We start from the raw sequence: 25917 nt of genomic DNA on the forward strand, positions 1-25917 counted from the left end.
CGACGTTTCTCAATGTCGGAGTTGTCTACTGGTTTTCCACAGATTTCTAAGACTCTCTTGTACGAGATAGTGACAGCAAGATTGGATTACCGTAAGTTCTGTGCACGATGGGTGCCCAAAATTCTTACCGACCACCACAAAACTCAAAGAATGGCCTCTGCATTAGACTTTCTGTCACGTTATGAGGACAAAGGAGAACCATTGTTAAACAGAATCGTGACCGGTGACGAAACCTGGATTAAGTACGTGAACCCTGAGACAAAAGAACAATCAAAGATGTGGGCACATTCAAATTCGCCTACCAAACCAAGAAAAGCCTCGCAAGATTTTTCTGCCAGAAAACTGATGGCAACGGTGTTTTGGGATGCCAAAGGGGTGTTGTTGGTTGAATTCATGGAACGTGGTACGACCATTAATCAAGACGTGTACTGTGAAACAATAAAAAAGTTACGACGGGCTATACAGAACAAACGCCGTGGTATGCTGACTTCCGGTATCATTTTTTTGCACGATAACGCCCGTCCTCACTCTGCTCGCAGAACAACGGCCCTTCTTGAGTCCTTCAAGTGGGACGTTATCAACCATCCACCTTACAGCCCAGACCTGGCGCCAAGTGATTATCACCTCTTCATGCATTTGAAGAAATGGCTCGGGTCACAGCGGTTTGATGACGACGAAGAGCTCAAAGATGCGGTCACAGGCTGGCTCCAGGCACAAGCGGGTGATTTTTATGCAGAAGGAATTTCAAAGCTTGTGAAGAGATACGATAAGTGCCTCAATCGCTATGGAGACTATGTAGAAAAATAGTGCAAAGATGTAGTTGTAAGATGTATATATTAAAATATTTTTATTTAACTTGGTGTATTTTTTTAAATCAACCGGAGGTTACTTTCTGAACGGCCCTCGTATTTCGCTTTCTTCGCTAGAATCCGAACCTTTTTGCTCCAAACAACATTTACTAACTGCTTTAAGAATCTTTTTAATATATTTGCGTCTACGATGTTTATTTAAATCTTTTAATTCTACAAAAGCATCCTTTTCCTTATAGTAAACTGTAATTTTTCCACAACCATTTTTAAATAAAATTAAATCCAAGCATTCCATTTGGTATTCTTCATCCAGCAAACTATTTAATTTTTCTCTCATATCTTGGTAATGCATTTTATTCTTGAAAAGCAGATCTATAATTTTAGTGTTATGTCTTATTCCACCTATTACTACAGTTTTTTAGGAATTTAGAAATAAATTTAATTAGATTAAATAGAGAAACTAACTATTCCCAAAGATATTGAAACTTGGAAAATAGATGTATTCATTTACACAACTAAGGAAATTATAGAAAAGGAATGCTTGTGTCATTATTTACTTATTTAGGATATAATGTTCACCACATTCATTTTGCGGAATGTGGGAATTTAATTCGTTCATGTAACATTATTGGAGACTATTATATTCGTAAATATTTAGAAAGATAATTACAAACATCCCCCACTAATGTTAGAGCTTTTTAAACAGAAGAATATAGTTATTTCAGTGAAATTCTAAATAGTTAGAATAGATACTTTAAAAAATTAAACAACAAAAAAAACTATTCTTTCTTGGTGTTCATTTGGTGTTGTTTTAGTTTTATCAAGTTTAACTTTAATCTTGTAATTTAAACCTAAATTTTTATTTCTAAATTCTTCTTCTAGCCAACAATTGGAACAATAAAAATATCATATATTTTAGAATTTTAAAACATATCTATCTTTTCCATGGTAATTTACGATTTTAATGTTGGAAATAATTAGTTTTAATCTTTCTTCTAGATATTCTAGCTGTTGACAGTTTTTAATTTTTACATTTCCTATTATTTGTCACATTTTTGTGTTTTTGATTATTTCGTACCTTCTTCTTTATACAAAAAACTGTCTTTGTTATCGAAAATCTTTATTGTTTATAAGTAAATTGTTTCAGGGAAAGACTGTCCATTAAAACTGGAAAGACCATTTGTTTTTATTTCTAAAATAGATTCTTCTTTAGGGTAATAAAAAATTTCCAATTCTTGCTGAAGACTACTATATAGAATACATATAAATCCTAGTTTTTTAAAAATATTGCTTTTTTCTTCATTTCTATTAATTTATTTTTATTGGGGCCTTTAACAATGCAAAAAGGTTTTTTACCATTGTCTTCATGCAATATGTCGATATATGTAAACTTGTTTTTATCATTTACCACAAAACGATAAATTTTATAGACTCCAGTTGCAGGAAAATCTATCCATCGTCATTTAAAATAATTTTTTATTTTCTTTTCTATTTTTTTATTTTTTGTTCCTTCTGTATACTATTTTTGTATTCATCCTTAAAACATGTAGAACTATTTAGATATTCTAGTTTTTTTTCTTGTATATATAAATTTTCTAGTTCCTGCTCTCTCATTTTAGTAGAGTTCAAATATACCTTATTAATTGGTTCAACTTCTTTAATTGTCTATGGGTGGAGTTTGTTAGTAACATTTATTCTTTTTTGGATATGAATGGAATAATATTATTTGTTTTTATTAGTCCCAATTCTTCCATATTTATTTCTTTCGGTATTATAGGAAACAAGCTATTGGATTTAGAAAAATATAGATCTCTAGATTTTATAAAGCATGTTTCTTTTACAGAAATTACATTCCCTGCCTCTTCGAAAATTTCATACAGTTAATAGGTAATAAGTGAAAACTAAAGGCAGATAAAATAAACATAGCTAATTTTTCACTTACTTCTTTATTTTTTGTTTTATTTTTTTATTCACATTCCAGTTAATTTTTTAGTATTTTTGTTACCTCAATATACATATTGCAAGAGAGTATTGTAAATAAGGCAACAACTGTTTTGTAGAGTAGATAGTGGAACAGAATAAAAAGGAATTTTATTGAAATATTTGCTAGTATTTGCTGTTAATTGTAAACTGTATATCAATGGATTGAACTTTTGTTCTTTTTGTAAATCTGGATTAATATAATTATAAATTGTTGCTTCCAGTCTTGTGATTCCATTTTCTTTAGCTAATTTAGAAGCAAACAGTTCTTTTAGTCTTTTATCTGGGCAGTTTAAAATAAGCTATAATATGCTTACCTAAGTTTTTATTTACTCCTGGACTTGTTTTTTGGCAATTAAATTTATTGCATATTTTTATCTGAAATGTAGAATTAATTTTTTCCAACAGAATTAGTATTGTTAACTATTATATTACAATCTTCTTTATATTCTCCTTGCATAAAAAATTAAAAATATTTGTTAAATATTTGCACATTTCTTCTTTGTTAAAAATTCCTGCAAAATCTTGTGTAACATCTAAATCCAATAAATAATAGTGTTTCTTTTTAAGTTCTTGCAATATTTGTTGTATTACTTGGCATCTGCTATTTCTATTTTGTAAGGAATAATAACTGGATTAGTATATTTACTTCTCATTACATCCATATCCACCTTAACAGCTTGTTTAACACCTTTACGTGTTAACTATCATAATATTATAGCAGAATGGTTCTGCAATTGGAATAAATTCTTCTAATTCTTGTACTCTGTTTGTCTAGATAATATATCGGATATCTGTAAAGCAATTATTATTATTTAAATTTTCTGTAAGTAACCATATTCCAAAACTTTTGTCAGTTAGTTTTACTTTATTTCTCGAAAGTTCTGGTGTAGAAATTTTTGTTTGTAGCACACCTTTTATTTTCAGCTTCAATTTACAGAGGAAAAAATTTACTAGATTTGTGTGAAAGTACCTAGAATTTTAAAAGGTTAAAAAATAGTTAAAATAAAAAGTAGCCAAAAATGAGTAGCTGAAAGCATAGCTATGTGATTTACATACCTATTTGAAATTCCTACTGATACTTCAGCATATATAATGATGTATGTAAGAAAAATTTAACTTACGATGCACAGCACAGAATACTTACTGAACATTTTTAAATGTAAATGAACAAAAATTTGGAAACAGTTAAGGGAATCCTTATAGCTTGATTGCATTTCATTTTGAAGTATTTTCAGAAAGAAAGATAAAATAAAAACTGAAAATTTTGCACTCTTTCAGAATGAACTCTTCTGTTTACTATTAAATTTTATAATGTTTAAATGGACAATGCCAAACAGCTAAAGCAGTGTGGTGATTGTCTAGAGACAAAGAATATTAATGAATTTCATGAAGATATATATCGAAAAAGTGGACATTGTGTATTTGTAAAGAATGTGTATCGAGATATCAGAAAATTAAAGTTACATTTGAATGTTGTAAAACTGTAAATAAGTTTTATCTCAAAAAACATATACAAACAACAGATCATATAAATCTTACGGCTACTCAAGAAGAAAGAACTAAAAAACGAATAGATTTCTTACATTCACTATAATGCACTTTATTCATTTTCTTACGTTCACCTTTTATAAAACAATATTAAATTTTATTTTCTTACGTTCACCTTTTGTATGAAAGAAATTAGTATTTTGAACATTGATGAACGTGACACGAAAAACTGTTTCATTATTATTAATTTTTCTAAGTGAGTAAGTCCTGAATAGTGGATTATAGTAGATCAATTTAGTAAGTTGTAGGTAAGTTTTGATTTCCTAGTGAAAAGAACGAGTGAAACGAGAGATTTTCAGTAGAAAATGAAAATTGAGCTAGAACCTACTAAATGGATCTACTTCTATTCCGCTCATTTCAACTGTAAGCCATATGTAATATGACATGGAACATTTAAAAAAATCAGTCATTGTGATACAATATGGTAATTAAATTGCGAATACATTCCAATATATAAAAGGTGGAAATTCGTTTACGAGAACAAAATATTAAACACACATCTGAAGAAGACAGAAATCACAATATACCAAAATGGTAGGGTTATTCCTCACAGTCACGGGGCTGTTCCGCCCAGTCGCGGGGCTATCCCGATCAGAATATTTCAGTGTCGAAATCACATGCATTTACCACAAGTAAACATTTTTCGTCCTTTTGCACGCATTCACAGCTCTTGAAACCAAGTAACACGTTGCTGGCACTGTATCCAGTCTCTCCCTTCTTGACCGATTCTGACTAATAATATTTAAGACCGCAAAATCCACAAGGATGGTTCTCATGGTCGTCTTCAACTGCAATTGGCTGTAAGTCTTTCATCTGAGTCACTCAGTTGACGACGATGTTTCTTACTTGCATTATCTTTGCTTTCCTTCTCCATTTTTAGTGTGCATTTAGCCTTCGTCGCTCCGTAGTTCGTGTTTGAGGTCAATAGCCTTAGTTCTGTTCGTATCTTTCCTGACATCCCTTGGGATATATTTCTCGCTGGGCTAGAAATCATTGCAATGAAAGTAGAAGGCTTCTGATGAACGGAGGAAGAGGTGCTTGGCAAAGCGGACTCAGGTCGCAGCTGGAAACGTTGAGGAATCTCTACAAGGGGATATAATGACAGATTGGATAGGTCTGCCTGGATATAAACTGAGGAGAGAAATGTGTCCTCGGAAGTAACTAACAGATTTAAAGGGAATTTTCCATTGAATTTAAATCATTTAATGCATTTTCAAACGGTGGCATCTTTATTCAAAGCTGTGGTAAACGGTTCTGCTAATTGCATCTCCTGGTGTCGAATGCATGTAATTTGTTGCAGCATGATGGTAGAAAACTTTCAGCGGTTTGAGTACTGATCTGCCCAGAGGCTGAAGGGCATGTGTGGTGTGAGGTGGAAGGCAGAGCATCTCTTTGTCATTCTGACGACAATACTTCAGACACTGGAGAGAACAACGAGAGCTTTGGCCATCCAAAATTGGAAGACACTTCCCAGGTGAGTGGTGCTCCTGAAAGTGTTCGAGCCACTTTAGAAAGACATCTTCGTTCACATACCCAGAATCAGACACGATGGCTTCTGAACCCACTGGTAGGGAATATTTGTACACCTCTCTAAATCGAACACCGCTGAAGATAGCAAAGGGAGGAATAAAAATACCACTAGCACTACAGCAAGCTATAATAGTGACATTTTCTCCCCTCCCCATGCTTTTAATCTTCACTACTTCCCTGATACCTTTTGCTGTCACTATTTTAGATGGGGAATTATTAGCGGGCTAACCCGTCTCTGCAGCATTGAAGATGAGATGAGGATTACCAAAAACTCCCGTCTGCTCAGACAAATTCCGATACACTTCTAAAAAGATAGTCACAGCCTGATTATTCATCCTCTTCGCCCCAGCTTTTGACAAGCCTTATGGTTTTTGCAGTGATAAATCACTATGTCTCTTCATAAACCCAGAAACCAGTCTTTACCTGCAGTCATATGTTCCATGCCCCATGAATGGTTGATGTTATTCGATGTTGCATACGTTAATGCTTCTCTTAGAATTTGTTCAGGGGTGCATCCAAAACCCCTTGCAGCTATGTGTTTCAACCAAGAACTTAAATCATCCTCTTATTCTGGGCTTAATACAGTCGGATGATCAGCTGGTCTATGAGGTTTCTTTTTTCCCATTGCCGAATTACGTTTTGAAATAGTTACCCGATCCTTAAGTGTCAAATAAGGAATTTCGAACAATGTGGCAGCTCGTCTGATACGTCTCCACATATAACACTTGTTCCCATTTCTTCAAAAAAAAAAAAATGGTTCAAATGGCTCTGAGCACTATGGGACTCAACACCAGTGGTAATCAGTCCCCTAGAACTTAGAACTACTTAAACCTAACTAACCTAAGGACATCACACACATCCATGCCCGAGACAGGATTCGAACCTGCGACCGTAGTGATCACACGGTTCCAGACTGAAGCGCCTAGAACCATACGGCCACAACGGCCGGCTCCCATTTCTTCCTCGGACCATGAAGCGCTTGGCCTTTTCCTTTTGTGTGTACGGACCATATGAAAAGAAACCAAGAAAACATCTTCTCTAAAATTTCACATTAAACATCGATTAAAGTAATAATTTGACGAAGTGGAAACAGCCCTGTGTGTGCAGGGTGAAATAGCCCCACGTGCAGACATTTCAAAAGACGCGCCAAAGGATAGGGTTAAGGAAATCAACAGTTAGAATAATTCTCAAGAGGCGAAACATGGCCAGAAGGGCTGGTCGCCAGGAACTCTAGTGCAATTGGTAATCTAGTTTGGTCGAACCGAGGGACCAGCTCATGATAAAACAGAGGGAAAATACATGAGCACTGAAGAAACAGGAGGAAGCAGTGGGCCATACGGTAAGAATGCTACAGTATACACAAATGTTATTCAGCTTAACATAGAGAACTCTCAAAACTAACTAGGTCAGAGATCCACTACATAATAGGTGTAAGAGCATAAGAGCATATACTTAGAGAAGGGCTTTACAGTCCAAGGTGTTGATGGGACATTTTATGTGAGATGAAAATAATCATTCCAGTGATGCATTTTTTAGCAGTCGTTAGACTCAGCAGTTCATTATTACAAGGGACAAAAATTGTGCAGAATATGATTGCTCAATAAAATTGACAATGAATAAATGAGCCATACAAGATGTCTGTGGGAGGGAGGGAAGGAGGCAGGGAGACTGCCCTTATGTGTGCCACTCTATCGCCACACAATCTCATTTTCACATTCAGGTACTGCACTGACTATACCATCTGGATAATATGCCCAGCGCTATCTGGTTATCACATTTGAGTATATTGCCATATTATACTATCCTGCTATGGTGCTGTACTATCCTTTCTGGGTATCGCATTCAGGTACAGTGCTATGCTATGCTGTGTGGCTAATGTGCTGTGCTGTCCCATCGGGATATCGTATTCGCATGCAGTGCAATACTATGCCATCCATCTAATTCATTACACTATTCTGTATATAAGGGTGCTACTCGTAAGGAGCAGTATCCCTCCCTCCCACAGACTTTTTCTGTGATTCACCTGTTCATACTCTGTGTTTTTTTTTTTGAGCAACCACATTCCACATATGCTTATCTCTCCTAACAATGTCTACTAAGTGCAATGAACAGTTAAAAAACGCTTCAGTTTAACTGTTAAGGGGAGTGGGGGGATGAAGGGAATGGAGCAGGAGAAGGGTGAGCGGTGAGGCGAAATCTGACAACAATGCAGGCTGCGTGCCAGAACACACTCAGTTACACTACTATCATACCCATCTATTGCAAATTGCAGATGTGCTTGTTAATTTGAATCCATTTGGAAACATTTTTGCCAGGTGTTTCGAAATCAATTTCATTTACACAAAGTTGAGACTCATAAGTCACTCACGGATACAAACTCTTTAATAACTTGATAATCGTATACCGAACAACTGGAATATCACTTGAGTGACACCACGTTTCCCTGGGAAAACAAATTTGACATTGGACTGACAAATATACCACGATCTCGCCATGCAGTACGATTTTGATAATAATGGCTTCTGTTTCTTATTCCAAAATGTTTCATTCTCCACAAAGTATAGTAATTTTGGCATTTTCCATTGTAATGAATGATTTAATGACGATCTTATTCTCAGCATGAATCTTGAAGTCAGAAGTTTCCCTCTCGCAGCGAGTCGTAAGTATATTCACATACAACCCTCTCGGGTCTATATCGTTCATAGCTTACTCCGCACTCACCTTGCGTCTGTACTAGCTTACAGTTACCTCATATTTTAATACGCAATGTTTTTAAGAGGAATACTCTCCTGTAAAACTGAATATTCTCTGAAAATCAGCCTAAATCTTAAACAGCATCAACGAGAGCTAATTATCTCTAATTTATTGTATAAAACGATGAAACCACAGGAAACGACGATGGTTTAGATTTTCTTCCGTGTTTCTGTTTATAGTGCACAGTCGTCAGCGACGTAATACACAATCAGCTGAGCGACATCGAAATGAATTTGGCCATTTATCAACCGTTAATATTTGATGCGCAGTAGCAGAGGAGCATTACCCAGATAAAATAAACATTAATTTGCTACCAAAGCACCACCTTATCTTATCGAATATGTTTCAATGATTTAATCAATGACGCCGTAGCGTGTAACATTATGTCTGCTGCAGAAAAAAATAACACCAGATTAATGAGGTAACTAAGTTGCGAAATATCTATCACGTATGGGTCTCAAGTACAAGATGTGCCCACTTTGGACACTGCAGCGATGCCACCATTTGATACGGAAGCCAGGACATAGAGGGCAGGTGTCAGATACTCAGAGAACAGGGGCGTCGTGAGGCAATATTCATGAATATTGTCGCTGTTTGAGCATGATTTATTTTGCATGGGGTTTTTAAAGCAAGTATTATAATAATACTATTATTGAGGCGTATATGTTACTTAAGTAATACGTTCTACTCTGTGGCGTATTAAATTCTCCGATTAAAAAGGTAGTTTTTGCCACTCTTGTCGTTTATGGTCGGTTAAAAGAAAAGTTAATATTTTACTACAATGGTTTTATTCTTGTTGTTTTAATTTCGGTGATTTAAAATCAGCCAGTATCATTATCGCCATTATCACTGTAAGAGATGGCCTCAGAACTTGTCTCGCAACTCCATACGGCCAGAATATTCTTGCCTGGTCCACATTCGTCACCTAAGGAAGGTTTTATTTGTAGTGTCACAATCGCCAGTCGTACCGCAGCGCAGTCCGTGTCATATCTGAGTTGTTTTTCTGGTCCAAAGACTGAACAGCAGAGCGACTTTGACAAAGGGCAGATTGTTATCGCTCGGCTTCTTGGAACTGCGAAGCTGCTCGGCTGTGCGCGTGCCTCTGTCGTGAGCATCCGTGGTGAGTGGTTGAACGACGGTGAAAGCACGAACAGGCGATAACGTGCTGGATGTCCACGCTCCATCACAGAACGTGAAAACAGGAGGCTTGCCCGGTCTGCAAAGCGGCATAGCTGGAGATCTGTTGCAGATATGACGACAAAATACAACGCTGGTACAGACTCAAGAGTTTCGAAGCACACTGTTGAGCGTACATGCTTGAAAATGCGCTTCCGCAGCAGACTACTTCTTCGTGTTCGGAAGTTGACCCATCGGTGTTCTTAATTAGGTTTGCTGGGGGCAAGATATCATCGAGATTCGACCGTGGTCAAAGGAAACGTTTCACCTGGTCGAGTGAGTCACGTTTCTTGTTACATCAATTGGTTAATAACAATGTCGTGTGACGAGGGCCTCCCGTCGGGTAGACCGTTCGCCTGGTGCAAGTCTTTCGAATTGACGACACTTCGGCGATTTGAGCGTCGATGGGAATGAAATGATGATGATTAGGACTACACAACACCCAGTCTCTGAGCGGAGAAAATCTCCGACCCAACCGGGAATCGAACCCGGACCCATAGGATTGACAGTCTGCCGCGCTGACCGCTCAGCCACCGGGGGCGGACATCAGTTGGATGATTGTGTCCGTATACGCCGCCTGCTGCTCGAAATACTATGTGCGGGGTCACGGATGCAGGCTGGTGGGGCCAGCGTTGCGCTATGGGGTACATTTGCGGTGGCTTCCATGGCGTCTGTGGTAGTAATCGATAGCATCATGACAGCTGTGCAGTATGTGAACATTATTGCGGACCACATACATCCATTCATGTCACTTGTCTTACCCGACGGCGCCTGCATCTTCCAGCAGGTAAATGCCCGTGTCTCAAGGCCGGTGACGTGCTACAGTGTGTTGAGAAGCATGATACTCAACTCAAGATGATGTCTTCGTCACCAATTTCACCTGATCTTAACCCAATGGAACTCGTTAGGGTCGCTATCGGGCAACAACTCCACGTTCACAAATAACCGGTCCGTAATTTACGTGAATTGCGTGATCCGTGCGTGATCCCCACCATGTTATAGTTCTGAGTGGAGTTTTTATTTCACCAGATATAGACTGGGAGACTCAAACGTTTATAACGGGTGGCAGGGACAAAAAATCCAATGAATTTTTTTAAAGTGCATTATCTGAAAACTACCTTGAGCAGTTAAACAGAGAACCGACTCGTGGCGATAACATATTAGACCTTCTGGTGACAAACAGTCCCGAACTATTTGAAACAGTTAACGCAGAACAGGGAATCAGCGATCATAAATCGGTTACTGCATCGATGATTTCAGCCGTAAATAGAAATATTAAAAAAAGGTAGGAAGAATTTCTGCTTAGCAAAAGCGACAAAAAGCAGATTTCAGAGTACTTTACGGCTCAACACAAGGGAACCTAACAGCAAACATAACCATAGCCAAAGCCTTGCACACAAACAAAAATTACACGAAGCGAAATGTAGTGTGAGGAGGGCTATGCGAGAGGCATTCGATGGTTCAAATGGCTCTGAGCAAAATGGCTCTGAGCACTATGGGACTTAACATCTATGGTCATCAGTTCCCTAGAACTTAGAACTACTTAAACCTAACTAACCTAAGGACAGCACACAACACCCAGTCATCACGAGGCAGAGAAAATCCCTGACCCCGCCGGGAATCGAACCCGGGCGCGGGAAGCGAGAACGCTACCGTACGACCACGAGCTGCGGACGGCGTTCAATGAATTCGAAAGTAAAGTTCTATGTACTGACTTGGTAGAAAATCCTAAGAAATTTTGGTCTTACGTCAAAGCGGTAGGTGGACCAAAACAAAATGTCCAGACACTCTGTGACCAAAATGGTACTGAAACAGAGGATGACAGACGAAAGGTCGAAATACTAAATGTCTTTTTCCAAAGCTGTTTCACAGAGGAAGACTACACTGTAGTTCCTTCTCTAGATTGTCGCACAGATGACAAAATGGTAGATATCGAAATAGACGGCAGAGGGATAGAAAAACAATTAAAATCGCTCAAAAGAGGAAAGGCCGCTGTACCGGATGGGATACCAGTTCGATTTTACACAGAGTACGAGAAGGAACTTGCCTCCCTTCTTGCAGCGGTGTACCGTAGGTCTCTAGAAGAGCGCAGCGTTCCAAAAGATTGGAAAAGAGCACCGGTCATACCCGTTTTCAAGACGTCGAGCAGATGTGCAGAACTATAGACCTATATCTCTAACGTCGATCAGTTGTAGAATTTTGGAACACATATTATGTTCGAGTATAATGACTTTTCTGGAGACTAGAAATCTACTCTGTAGGAATCAGCATGGGTTTCGAAAAAGACTATCGTGTGAAACCCAGCTTGTGCGCTATTCGTCCACGAGACTCAGAGGGCCACAGACACGGCTTCCCAGGTAGATTCAGTGTTTCTTGACTTCCGCAAGGCGTTTGATACAGTTCACCACAATCGTTTAATAAACAAAGTAAGAGCATATGGACTGTCAGAGCAATTGTGTGATTAGATTGAAGAGTTCCTACATAACAGAACGCAGCATATCATTCTCAATGGAGAGAAGTCTTCCGAAGTAAGAGTGATTTCAGGTGCGCCGCAGGGGAGTGTCGTAGGACCGTTGCTATTCACAATATATATAAATGACCTTGTGGATAACGTCGGAAGTTCACTGAGGCTTTTTGCGGATGATGCTGTAGTATATCGAGAGGTTGTAAAAATGGAAAATTGTACTGAAATGCAGGAGGATCTGCAACGAATTGACGCATGGTGCAGGGAATGGCAATTGAATCTCAATGTAGACAAGTGTAATTTGCTGCGAATACACAGAAAGAAAGATCCTTTATCATTTAGCTACAATATAGCAGGTCAGCAACTGGAAGCAGTTAACTCCATAAATTATCTGGGAGTAGGCATTAGGAGTGATTTAAAATGGAATGACCATATAAAATTAATCGTCGGTAAAGCAGATGCCAGACTGAGATTCATTGTAAGAATCCTAAGTAAATGCAATCCGAAAACAAAGGAAGTAGGTTACAGTACACTTGTTCGCCCACTGCTTGAATACTGCTCACCGGTGTGGGATCCGTACCAGATAGGGTTGATAGAAGAGATAGAGAAGATCCAACGGAGAACAGGGCGCTTCGTCACAGGATCATTTAGTAATCGCGAAAGCGTTACGAAGATGATAGATAAACTCCAGTGGAAGACTCTGCAAGAGAGACGCTCAGTAGCTCGGTACGGGCTTTTGTTGAAGTTTCGAGAACATACCTTCACCGAGGAGTCAAGCAGTATATTGCTCCTTCCTACGTATATCTCGCGAAGAGACCATGAGGATAAAATCAGAGAGATTAGAGCCCACACAGAGGCATACCGACAATCTTTCTATCCACGAACAATACGAGACTGAAATAGAAGGGAGAACCGATAGAGGCACTCAAAGTACCCTCCGCCCCACACCGTCAGGTGGCTTGCGGAGCATGGATGTAGATGTAGATGTAGAACGTGGTGCCACATACCTCCAGGAACCTACCAACGACTTGACAAACCCATGCTACGTATAATTGCTGCTGCATTGTATTCAAGAGTCCATTTCACTGCAAAACTCAGCATTTGTGTACAATCGATGTTCATAGGCTAACGAATCTAAGGGACTGAATGAACACTACACTGGGGTGACAAAAGTCTAGATTACCTCCCAACATCGTGTCAGACCTGCTTTTGCCTGGAGTATTGCAACAACTCGACGTGGAATAGACTCAATAAGTAGTTAAAAGTACCCTGCAGAAGGGTGATTCAAAAAGAATACCACAATTTTAGGAATTTAAAACTCTGCAACGATAAAAGGCAGAGCTAAGCACTATCTGTCGGCGAATTAAGGGAGCTATAAAGTTTCATTTAGTTGTACATTTGTTCGATTGAGGCGCTGTTGACTAGGCGTCAGCGTCAGTTGATGCTAAGATGGCGACCGCTCAACAGAAAGGTTTTTGTGTTATTGAGTACTGCAGAAGTGAATCGACGACAGTTGTTCAGCGTGCATTTCGAACGAAGTATGGTGTTAAACCTCCTGATAGGTGGTGTATTAAACGTTGGTACAAACAGTTTACAGAGAATGGGTGTTTGTGCAAAGGGAAAAGTTCTGGACGGCCGAGAACGAGTGATGAAAATGTAGCACGCATCCAGCAAGCATTTGTTCGCAGCCCAGGAAAATCGACTCGCAGAGCTAACAGAGAGCTGCAAATTCCACAATCAACTGTATGGAGAGTCCTACGAAAAAGGTTAGTTATGAAACCTTATCGTCTGAAATTGGTTCAAGCACTGTCTGCAGCTGATAAGATTAAAATAATCGATTTCTGTGATTTTATCCTTGCTCAAATGGAAACAGATGAATCTTTCGTTTCAAAGATTGTGTTTAGTGATGAAGCAACTTTCCACACTAACGGGAAAGTCAACCGTCACAATGTCTGCATATGGGGCACTGAGAATCCGCGGAGATGTTAGAGAATTGGCTGTTCCCTCAGCTCGAACAAGAAGCACAACAATTCATATTTCAGCAGGATGGAGCGCCACTACATTGGCACTTATCTGTCGATAACTACCTGAACGTCAACTACCCGAGGCGATGGATCGGCCGCCAGGCAGCCCGTGACAGAGCACTTCATCACTGGCCTCCAAGAAGCCCTGATCTTACCCCCTGCGATTTTTTCTTATGGGGGTATGTTAAGGATATGGTGTTTCGGCCACCTCTCCCAGCCACCATTGATGATTTGAAACGAGAAATAACAGCAGCTATCCAAACTGTTACGCATGATATGCTACAGAGAGTGTGGAACGAGTTGGAGTATCGGGTTGATATTGCTCGTGTGTCTGGAGGGGGCCATATTGAACATATCTGAACTTGTTTATGAGTGAAAAAAAACCTTTTTAAATACTCTTTGTAATGATGTATAACAGAAGGTTATATTATGTTTCTTTCATTAAATACACATTTTTAAAGTTGTGGTATTCTTTTTGAATTACCCTATATGTAGCCGTGCTGCCACTATAGCTGCCCATAATCGCGGGAATGTTGCCGGCGCAGGATTTATGCACGAAATGATCTCTCACTTATGTCCCATAAATGTTTGACGGGATTCATGTCGGCGATCTGGATGGCTAGAAACGTCGAAAATGTTTTTGAAGCCAATCACGAACAGTTGTGGCCCGGTGACATGGCGCATTATCATCCACAAAAATTTCGTCGTTCTTTGGGGAACATGAACTCCATGAATGGCTGCAGATGTCTTCAACTAGCCGAATATAGATAGCCATTCCCAGTTGGCGCTCGGTTCAGTTGGACCAGAAGACCCAGCCCACACCATTATGGAACTACCACCAGCTTGCAGAGTGCCTTGTTGACAATTTGGGCCCATGGCTTAGAGAGGTCTGCGCCATATTCGAATCCTACCATAAGCTCTTACCAACTGAAATCGGGACTAATCTGACCACGTCACGGTTTTCCAGTCGTCTTGGGTTCAACCGATATGGTCAAGAGCTCAGGAGTGGCGCTGCACGCGATGTCGTGGTGTTAGCAAAGGAACTCGAGCCGGTCGTCTGCTACCATAGCCCATATTAAAGCCAAATTTTGCTGCACTGCCGTAACAGATACGTTCGTTGTACGTCTCACAATGATTTCTGCTGTTATTTCATGCAGTGTAACTAGTCTGTTAACACTGATAACTCTACGTAAATGCCGCTGCTCTCGGTCGGTAAGTAAAGGCCGTCGCCCACTGGTGACGAGAGATAATGGCCAAAATTTGTAATCCTTGGCACACTCTTGACACTGTGGGTCTCGGAACATTGAATTCCCTATCGATTTCCAAAATGGAATGTCCCATGGTCTAGCTCCAACTACCATTTCGCGTTCAGAGTACGCTAATTCCCGTCGTACTACCAAAATCACGTCGGAAACCTTTTCACACGAATTACTAGAGCACAAATGACAGCTCCGCCAATGCACTGTCGTTTTACACCTTGCGCATGCGATTCTACAGCCATCTGCGTATGCGTTTATTCGCCATCCCATGACTTAAGTCACCTCAGTGAACACTGCAACAGTTATCACCAGTAGATTCACAAGTGTCATAAATAAGGTATTATTTAGCAAAAAGCGAAACATTTTCTTGAAGCAACATATGTTAACACATGCAGTAACTATAGAGTCTTATTTCCCTAAACAGAAGTTACTGCGGTGTCGTACGTCCTTCCCTTCTTCGTCATCGAAGTACAAATCTGGAGTTTCAATAATGTGATTAACACACCGCGGAATAAACAGTATGCACACTTGATAAGCGCAACATATGAACACGCTACATGGTTTCGGTGTTCCGCGTTGCAGAGTCCAATACCAAAAGCGACAGTGAATACTTACCAGATTTTTGCCACGAGCTGTGTGGCAACCCGTTGAGTGTACTGGCCTCGCATCTATCGAGTTATTACAGTTGCCTCTCGATTCCACAATCACTTCTCCTTCTATTCACTTCGCATTTTTGCGTCTAAGAGCGTCTTCAGTGTAACGGTTCTGGAGGAATAAATTTAGTATTTCTGCCTTAACAGTATTACTGTAAAACAAATGTATATTGCGTTGGTAATCTCGCTATACTAAGACCTTTTTACACCAACTTGTCAAATCAGAGAACTTCGCTACGTGTTTCTGAGATAATTCCTGTAACGTTCTTTCGATCCGTCAAAGGGACCGAACCTACTCGACATCACTGATTTCATCGAATTATCTGGTATATGTATGGCTTGGCCGGAAATGAAAGTGACAGAAGTGGGAGCTCTAGATGGTCAACCATTTAAAAATACACAGCAGGTCGGGTGAGCCATGAGACATTTACACTACTGGCTTTTCAAATTGCTACACTACGAAGATGACGTGTTACAGACGCGAAATTTAACCGACAGGAAGAAGATGCTGTGATATGCAAATGATTAGCTTTCCAGAGCATTCGCACAAGGTTGGCGCCGGTGGCGACACCTACAACGTGCCTACATGAGGAAAATTTCCAACCGATTTCTCATACACAAACAGCAGTTTACCGGCGTTGCCTGGTGAAATGTTGTTGTGATGCCTCGTGTGAAGAGGAGAAATGCGTACCATCACGTTTCCGACTTTGATAAAGGTCGGATTGTAGCCTATCGCGATTGTGGTTTATCGTATCGCGACATTGCTCCTCGCGTTGGTCGAGATCCAATGACTGTTAGCAGAATATGGAATCGGTGGGTTCAGGAGGATAATACGGAACGCCGTGCTGGATCACAATGGTCTCATATCACTAGCAGTCGAGATGACAGGCATCTTATCCGCATGGCTGTAATGGATCGTGCAGCCACGTCTCGATCCCTGAGTCAACAGATGGGGACGTTTGCAACACAACAACCATCTGCACGGACAGTTCGACGACGTTTGCAGCAGCGTGGACTATCAGCTCGAAGACCGTGGCTGCGCTTACCCTTGACGCTGCATCACAGACAGGAGCGCCTGCGATGGTGTACTCAACGCCGAACCTGGGTGCACGAATGGCAAAACGTCATATTTTAGGATGAATCCAGGGTCTGTTTACAGCATCATGGTGGTCGCATCCGTGTTTGGCGACATCGCGGTGAACGCACATAGGAAGCGTGTATTCGTCATCGCCATACTGGCACATCACCCGGCGTGATGGTATGGGGTGCCATTGGTTACACGTCTCGGTCACCTCTTGTTCCAATGGCCGGCACTTTGAACAGTGGACGTTACATTTCTGATGTGTTACGACCTGTGACTCTACCCTTCATTCGATCCCTGCGAAACCCTACATTTCAGCAGGATAATGCACGACCGCATGTTGCAGGTCCTGTACGGGCCTTTCTGGATACAAAAAATGTTCGACTGCTGCCCTGGCCAGCTTATTCTCCAGATCTCTCACCAATTGAAAACGTCTGGTCAATGGTGGCCGAGTAACTGCCTCGTCACAATACGCCAGTCACTACTGTTGATGAACTGTGGTATCGTGTTGAAGCTGCATGGACAACTGTACCTGTACACGCCATCTAAGCACTGTTTAACTCAATGTCTAGGCGTATGAAGTCCGTTATTACAGCCAGAGGTGGTTGTTCTGGGTACTGATTTCTCAGGATCTATGCACTCAAATTGCGTGAAAATGTAATCAAATGTCAGTTCTAGTATAATATATTTGCCCAATGAATACCCGTTTATCATCTGCATTTCTTCCTGGTGAATTAATTTTAATGGCCATTACTGTATGTTAGCGTGGAAAGGATGCAAAACGGTAATCGCAGGGTCGTAGATTCGGATGCCTTTGCGGAAAATATTTATATTTTCTATCATTACGTTATTTACCCTGCAAATAAACCGAAATGGTGCTCATTAGCTTGTATGTCTGTGGACATCTGAGGGTTGAAATTATTCATCATTCACAAATATTCATTAATTTTAATGAAAGGCATGAAAAGGACAGACAATAGGAAATTTGTAACTACAAAAAAAAATTTCCAACTAGGACCCAGCAAATAACTTTCCAAGAAGGGATTGTAATTTAGTTGTGGCCGAGCGGTTCTAGGCGCTTCAGTCCGGAACCGCGCGACCGCTACGGCCGCTGGTTCGAATCCTGCCTCGGGCATGAATGTGTGTGATATCCTTGGGTTAGTTAGGTGTACGTAGTTCTAAGTTTTAGGGGACTTATGACCTCAGATGTTAAGTCCCATAGAGCTCAGAGCCATTTGAACCATTTGATTGTAATTTAAACGTACAGGTAAAAATTGTAACGTGTGCAAGACAAGATGAAAATTACTGCATCCTCTGTTTGTACGATGTGTATCACTCCAGCACGTGTAAATCATCAACTGTATAGTGATCATAGTATCTATTTTTATGTATGTAGTTATCGTGTAACCTTCTAATCCTTTCTTGGAAATTCATTTGATATCCCAAATTTTTCTTTGTCTTTCTTATTCAAGCCTTTTACGAAAATATTAATAAATGTAATATAATGAGAATTATTTGGGTTTAATGTAAAAGTTGAAAATAAAAAAGTTTATGGATTCGACCCCAAGACCCTGCAGTTCCCGTTCTCCACTCTTTCAGCTGCGCCAACAGCCGCCTGGAAAATGCGGTAACAAAAATAGCTCATGCCGCACCCGATCCCGTGCCAAAAATGCTCTTTTTACTGAACGCTTCTGTTAATTTCATTTCTGGCCAAGCCCTGCGTACACTATAAATTAGGACGAAACCGGTGATGATGAGTAGGTGCAGTCCCTCGTGAGTCAGCAATTCCTTAGTCCTTTCTTTTGGAGAACAGTACTGGGTCAGATTAGAAGTGACTTCAGCTCACATGTTTTTAGTCGATGACACGTTAGTCCCTAGAACTAGCCAACGAACAAATGGTATCTGCTGTACATCAAAGGAAGATTCCGCGTTCTGGATTGGGTGCTGTTGTGTTGAAATATATAACTTCTAGCTTTGTACTCTACAGCTTCTTGGTTGGTTCGTTTGTTTTTGGGGGAAGAGACCAAACAGCGAGGTCATCGGTCTCATCGGATTAGGGAAGGAAGTCGGCCGTGCCCTTTCAGAGGAATCATCCCGGCATTTGCCTGTAGCGATTTAGGGAAATCACGGAAAACCTAAATCAGGATGGCCGGACGCGGGATTGAACTGTCGTCCTCCCGAATGCGAGTCCAGTGTGCTAACCACTGCGCCACCTCGCTCGGTCACTACAGCTTCTTAGAGACATCATATTGTGGCTGTAAACAAATACAATGTGAGACAGCGGGGAGCTATGATGATATCGAAGGTACACATCACCACCACATCGGCCGTTTATCTGGTATGAGACACTAAATTGTCTACAAAAAAAATGGCTCTGAGCACTATGGGACTTAACATCTGTGGTCATCAGTCCCCTAGAACTTAGAACTACTTAAACCTAACTAACTTACGGACATCACACACATCCATGCCCGAGGCAGGATTCGAACCTGCGACCGTAGCAGTCGCGCGGTTCCGGACTGAAGCGCCTAGAACCGCTCGGCCACGCGCATCATTTATTGTTAGAATTACACTCCTGGAAATGGAAAAAAGAACACATTGACACCGGTGTGTCAGACCCACCATACTTGCTCCGGACACTGCGAGAGGGCTGTACAAGCAATGATCACACGCACGGCACAGCGGACACACCAGGAACCGCGGTGTTGGCCGTCGAATGGCGCTAGCTGCGCAGCATTTGTGCACCGCCGCCGTCAGTGTCAGCCAGTTTGCCGTGGCATACGGAGCTCCATCACAGTCTTTAACACTGGCAGCATGCCGCGACAGCGTGGACGTGAACCGTATGTGCAGTTGACGGACTTTGAACGAGGGCGTACGGTGGGCATGCGGGAGGCCGGGTGGACGTACCGCCGAATTGCTCAACACGTGGGGCGTGAGGTCTCCACAGTACATCGATGTTGTCGCCAGTGGTCGGCGGAAGGTGCACGTGCCCGTCGACCTGGGACCGGACCGCAGCGACGCACGGATGCACGCCAAGACCGTAGGATCCTACGCAGTGCCGTAGGGGACCGCACCGCCACTTCCCAGCAAATTAGGGACACTGTTGCTCCTGGGGTATCGGCGAGGACCATTCGCAACCGTCTCCATGAAGCTGGGCTACTGTCCCGCACACCGTTAAGCCGTCTTCCGCTCACGCCCCAACATCGTGCAGCCCGCCTCCAGTGGTGTCGCGACAGGCGTGAATGGAGGGACGAATAGAGACGTGTCGTCTTCAGCGATGAGAGTCGCTTCTGCCTTGGTGCCAATGATGGTCGTATGCGTGTTTGGCGCCGTGCAGGTGAGCGCCACAATCAGGACTGCATACGACCGGGGCACACAGGGCCAACACCCGGCATCATGGTGTGGGGAGCGATCTCCTACACTGGCCGTACACCACTGGTGATCGTCGAGGGGACACTGAATAGTGCACGGTACATCCAAACCGTCATCGAACCCATCGTTCTACCATTCCTAGACCGGCAACGGAACTTGCTGTTCCAACAGGACAATGCACGTCCGCATGTATCCCGTGCCACCCAACGTGCTCTAGAAGGTGTAAGTCAACTACCCTGGCCAGCAAGATCTCCGGATCTGTCCCCCATTGAGCATGTTTGGGACTGGATGAAGCGTCGTCTCACGCGGTCTGCACGTCCAGCACGAACGCTGGTCCAACTGAGGCGCCAGGTGGAAACGGCATGGCAAGCCGTTCCACAGGACTACATCCAGCATCTCTACGATCGTCTCCATGGGAGAATAGCAGCCTGCATTGCTGCGAAAGGTGGATCTACACTGTACTAGTGCCGACATTGTGCATGCTCTGTTGCCTGTGTCTATGTGCCTGTGGTTCTGTCAGTGTGATCATGTGACGTATCTGACCCCAGGAATGTGTCAATAAAGTTTCCCCTTCCTGGGACAATGAATTCACGGTGTTCTTATTTCAATTTCCAGGAGTGTATTAGTATAATGGACAATCACATGAAAACGAGACAAATGGAAAAAAAGTAAGTAACCTGTTTATTATTTGGAAAATAATCGCCTTAACCGTTAATAAATTTAGCCCACACAGAAACAAGACGATCAATGCCTTCATGGAAAGAGGTTTGCGGTTGCCTGCCGAACCATGTTTGTGTCCTGGCGTGCAACTCGTCCGAAGAAAATCGACGGCTAAGAATGTTTTCCTTCAGGGCTCTAAAATACTGAAATCACATGGGAATAGATGGGTGCGTGTAGAGGTTGTGAGTGTGCTTCCTAACTTCACACGAAGAGGTACACGCCTGGGTACAACCATGGTTCCGTGGGCAACAACAGACCTTTTTCCTTGTAGGCATTAACCTTCTTGTTTCACAGTGGGTTAAATGTATCAACAGTTACGGCAACTGCTTTCGAAATAATAAACAGTTTAGTTACTTTTTTCCATTTGTCTCGTTTCCTTTTGACTGCTCCTTATAAAAGATGTTAAAACAATGGGTATACATATATATACAAAGACAGTAACTTGTTCTCGAAAGAACAGTTATTGTTGATGACCGTGCAGCTTTTCCCTGAAATAAATGATGACTAACTGACAACCTCAGCTGCTGACAGGTGTTGTTGTTATACCTCGATGTGGACAGCTGAAAATGTGTGCCCCGACCGGGACTCGAACCCGGGATCTCCTGCTTACATGGCAGACGCTCTATCCATCTGAGCCACCGAGGACACAGATGAATAGCGCGACTGCAGGGACTTATCCCTTGCACGCCTCCCGTGAGACTCACATTCCCAACTGTCCACAATTCTACATATGTATTGTACCTTATAGACATTTGCCCACCCACTCATTACTCGCGCACGCGTTGGCGATTCCCGTAAGAGTTTGGGCAACCTGTGCGCATCCGCACAGACAAAGGTCAATGGCTGGGTAGCCTTTAACTATATATACAAAGACAGTAACTTGTTCTCGAAAGTCGGGGCACACATTTTCAGCTGTCCACATCGAGGTATAACAACAACACCTGTCAGCAGCTGAGGTTGTCAGTTAGTCATCATTTATTTCAGGGAAAAGCTGCACGGTCATCAACAATAACTGTTCTTTCGAGAACAAGTTACTGTCTTTGTATATATAGTTAAAGGCTACCCAGCCATTGACCTTTGTCTGTGCGGATGCGCACAGGTTGCCCAAACTCTTACGGGAATCGCCAACGCGTGCGCGAGTAATGAGTGGGTGGGCAAATGTCTATAAGGTACAATACATATGTAGAATTGTGGACAGTTGGGAATGTGAGTCTCACGGGAGGCGTGCAAGGGATAAGTCCCTGCAGTCGCGCTATTCATCTGTGTCCTCGGTGGCTCAGATGGATATAGCGTCTGCCATGTAAGCAGGAGATCCCGGGTTCGAGTCCCGGTCGGGGCACACATTTTCAGCTGTCCACATCGAGGTATAACAACAACACCTGTCAGCAGCTGAGGTTGTCAGTTAGTCATCATTTATTTAATGGGTATACATGTTGATTTAATTTAAATATCATTCCTTTCAGATAGTAAAAGTTAAGATTTCAACCCGTTCTCGCCCTGTTTGTTTGCATTAAAGTTTCGATCACAAATCGTATTTTTTCTTCAAAAATAGATAAGTAAGTCCGTAGACTTGCTGTTTATGACATAATGATTAACAGAAGTATGGCAATTGGTTAATATGAACACATAATATTTTGCGATAAATTTACAATTAATATAAAATAATTACTATTAGTAACGTAATTACATAAATGTGCAGAAAATTTCTGTTTTATAATTGAAAGATGGAATAAATATGTTATGTTTAAGTGAATTAAAGAGAATCCATCTTCTTCCAGTAACACAATTTTTATTTTGTTTAGTTAGTAAACAAGTTTCACTATAATTTTGGCACCTTCAGTGGGCTATTTCTGCTGTTGCTTCTCTTTTTTATAGTATGCGTGCCCTATCGCAGCCAAAATATTTCGGCCGCAAGTCTATATTAATACAACGTGTTATCATTGCTATAGCTGACCGGTCCTGAGCTGTACTTGATTTTTATTTGCCTGCTTATTGAAGAGTTTTTTTATGTTTACAAATTATGTTTGCTCGTGTCACTGGTTAGTTCTGCATGTTACTATGATGCTGTGGCTTACATATGCTTTTCACTGCACATTTCGCCTGACGAATGGGTTTCAGGCGCTCTCTGTGTCTGATAAACATTATGAGCCAAATGCAGTCGCGTTTCCTGTTTCAAGAGAACCGAGTCAGTCTGCAAGATCTGTGCAGTCGCAGAGGATGGGATTACTGGTAATGGGAGATCCAACATTGGCCCCTTGGCAATATGACTGCCAAGGAGGGGAAAGAATCTAGCCTGCCCTCTGTGTGGATATCGGGAGGGGTCATTCCAGGCGTGGAAAGGGGTACTTGGGGATGGCATGAAGAGCACAGGGTGCAGCCTGGCTCATGTCAGTACTAACGATGTGTGTCGTTTTGGATCGGAAGAGATTCACTCTGGTTTTTGGGCGGATAGCTGAATTGGTAAAGACTGTCAGTCTTGCTTGTGAGATGATGACGGAGATCACCATCTGTAGCATCGTCGACGGGACCGACTGCGGATCTTCGGTACAGAGCCGAGTGGAGGGTCTGAATCAGAGCCTCATACAGCTCTGCGACCGTGTAGGCTGCGGATTCCTCGACTTGCGCCAAAGGGTCGCGAGTTTTCGTGATGTGCTTAATAGTCAGGGGTCCACTACACACAGGAAGCGGCTACACGGGAAGCGGGGGCTGTGTGGAGGGAACTGGATGCTTTTTTAGATTAGAGGGACAGGGGGAAACTACAGAAAGGACGTCACCTGAAAAGGATGCAGGACAAACACAGGACTACTGTGTAAGGTAGAGATGGTTAGTGGTTTCCAATGCACAGCGCCTATATATATTTGCTATTCGTCGAGGGCGATTCGACACTGAAACCAGAAGTGACAACGTCATAGATAAGGCCTCATGCCTCGCTTTTCCTGGTTTCCGCGCATGGAATTGGGCAACAGTCGGTATTGTAGTTGCAAATTGTCGTAGCTACGTTGGGAAAGAACTAGAAGGCCAAGCGCTAATAGAAAACACTGAAACTCAAATTGCATTAAGGTTTCATCATTAAGCTTGTTTCCCGTTAACAAATTTTGCCTATTTACGATTTACATCATGCTCTTGTTTTGTTAAGACAAGGATCCAATGGAAAAAACAGTACTTACACTTAACACAGAAACACAGTTCACGAATGGAAGACAGTTGAAGAAGAACGAATAAGGAGAGATTTTCTAAGCTAGATAGCTATAACGCTAGGGTACGTACCGGCCACAAGTGTCATATGTCATTTACGTTTAACTACAATTCTCCCTTATCTGGCGAAACGTCAGTGTACTTCTCACACACTGATTTTTGGCGGAAGTCAGGGTCTAGAAATTTGGACTTGTTCAGTTACAATTCTCACACAATGTATTCACGGTATCGAATTCAGAGAGACATTTGACATATATCCTATCCAGTGTTTCTGTGGTCCCGTTTCGCTTAACATTTCCCTCTCTGTTATAGTGAAAGAATGAACCATAGAATCTATAGATGAATGATTTCGTATACTTCACTTTATATTACACCTGGTTAAATTACCGGCTGTTCCTATCCGTAAGAGATCGAACTCGAAAGTCACTGTTGACTGAGAATTCCGCTAGGGGCTTTGTTGTTATCATCGTAAATGATTTCCTTATTCGCATCCCTTTGAACACATTTCCTTTGTGAAATAGGAATGATGTGTCTCACTGAAACTGTTTCATGTAGTGGCATGTGTGTGTAGTTGATGACGATGATAAAGTGAAGGTTGAAAGTGAAACTCAGTGCTTCTGCGTGGTCTGTTTGTCTCGAATAGCACTAAGGAAGCTGCCTATTGATATTGGACAAATCACGATAAACAGTGTCACATACCCTAATTCTATCACACAAGAAAGAAAGATTTATTGTTTAACTCAGGAAAAAAGTGCATAGTTTAGTCAATAGTAATGTTAAACCGTCACTTCTGCTTTTGTTTGTCAAATATCGGTATAGATTTTTTTGGATGCATAGTGTCACATAGCCTGATTCAGTGATACACAGAAGAAAGATCTGTTATTTAACCCAGTACACAAGCGCATAGTTTGGTAAATTTATTTTACAATATCACTCCTGATCTTCTCTGTCGAATAACGGAGACAGATTTTTTTTTTTTTTTTGATGGCTAGCTAGCATTCGAAATGTGCAACACTGAGTCAATATCTACTGTAATAGCATGTATGGGGACACCGTCCGAATAGACGGGAGAACTCGTAACGGCTCCCAGGTAAGGAAGGAGGATGAATGTTTAACACCCCTTCTCCTGGTTGACGAAATAGTCGAAAACGTGTCTAAAAGTCTAAATCAACACAATTTACTCAAAAATTTGTACAAATATATAGTTTATATTTAGAAGTTAATGACCCACTCCGAGTTCGCACGGCGTAGAGGTAATCCGGTTTACGGGTCACTAAGTAGAGCTATGATTAAAATTCAGAGAATAACGTTAGGTAATTGTATATTAACTCATATTCTAGAACAATGTA

This window comes from Schistocerca nitens, chromosome 3 (genome assembly GCF_023898315.1).
Source record: "Schistocerca nitens isolate TAMUIC-IGC-003100 chromosome 3, iqSchNite1.1, whole genome shotgun sequence".
NCBI classification, from domain to species: Eukaryota; Metazoa; Arthropoda; class Insecta; order Orthoptera; family Acrididae; genus Schistocerca; species Schistocerca nitens.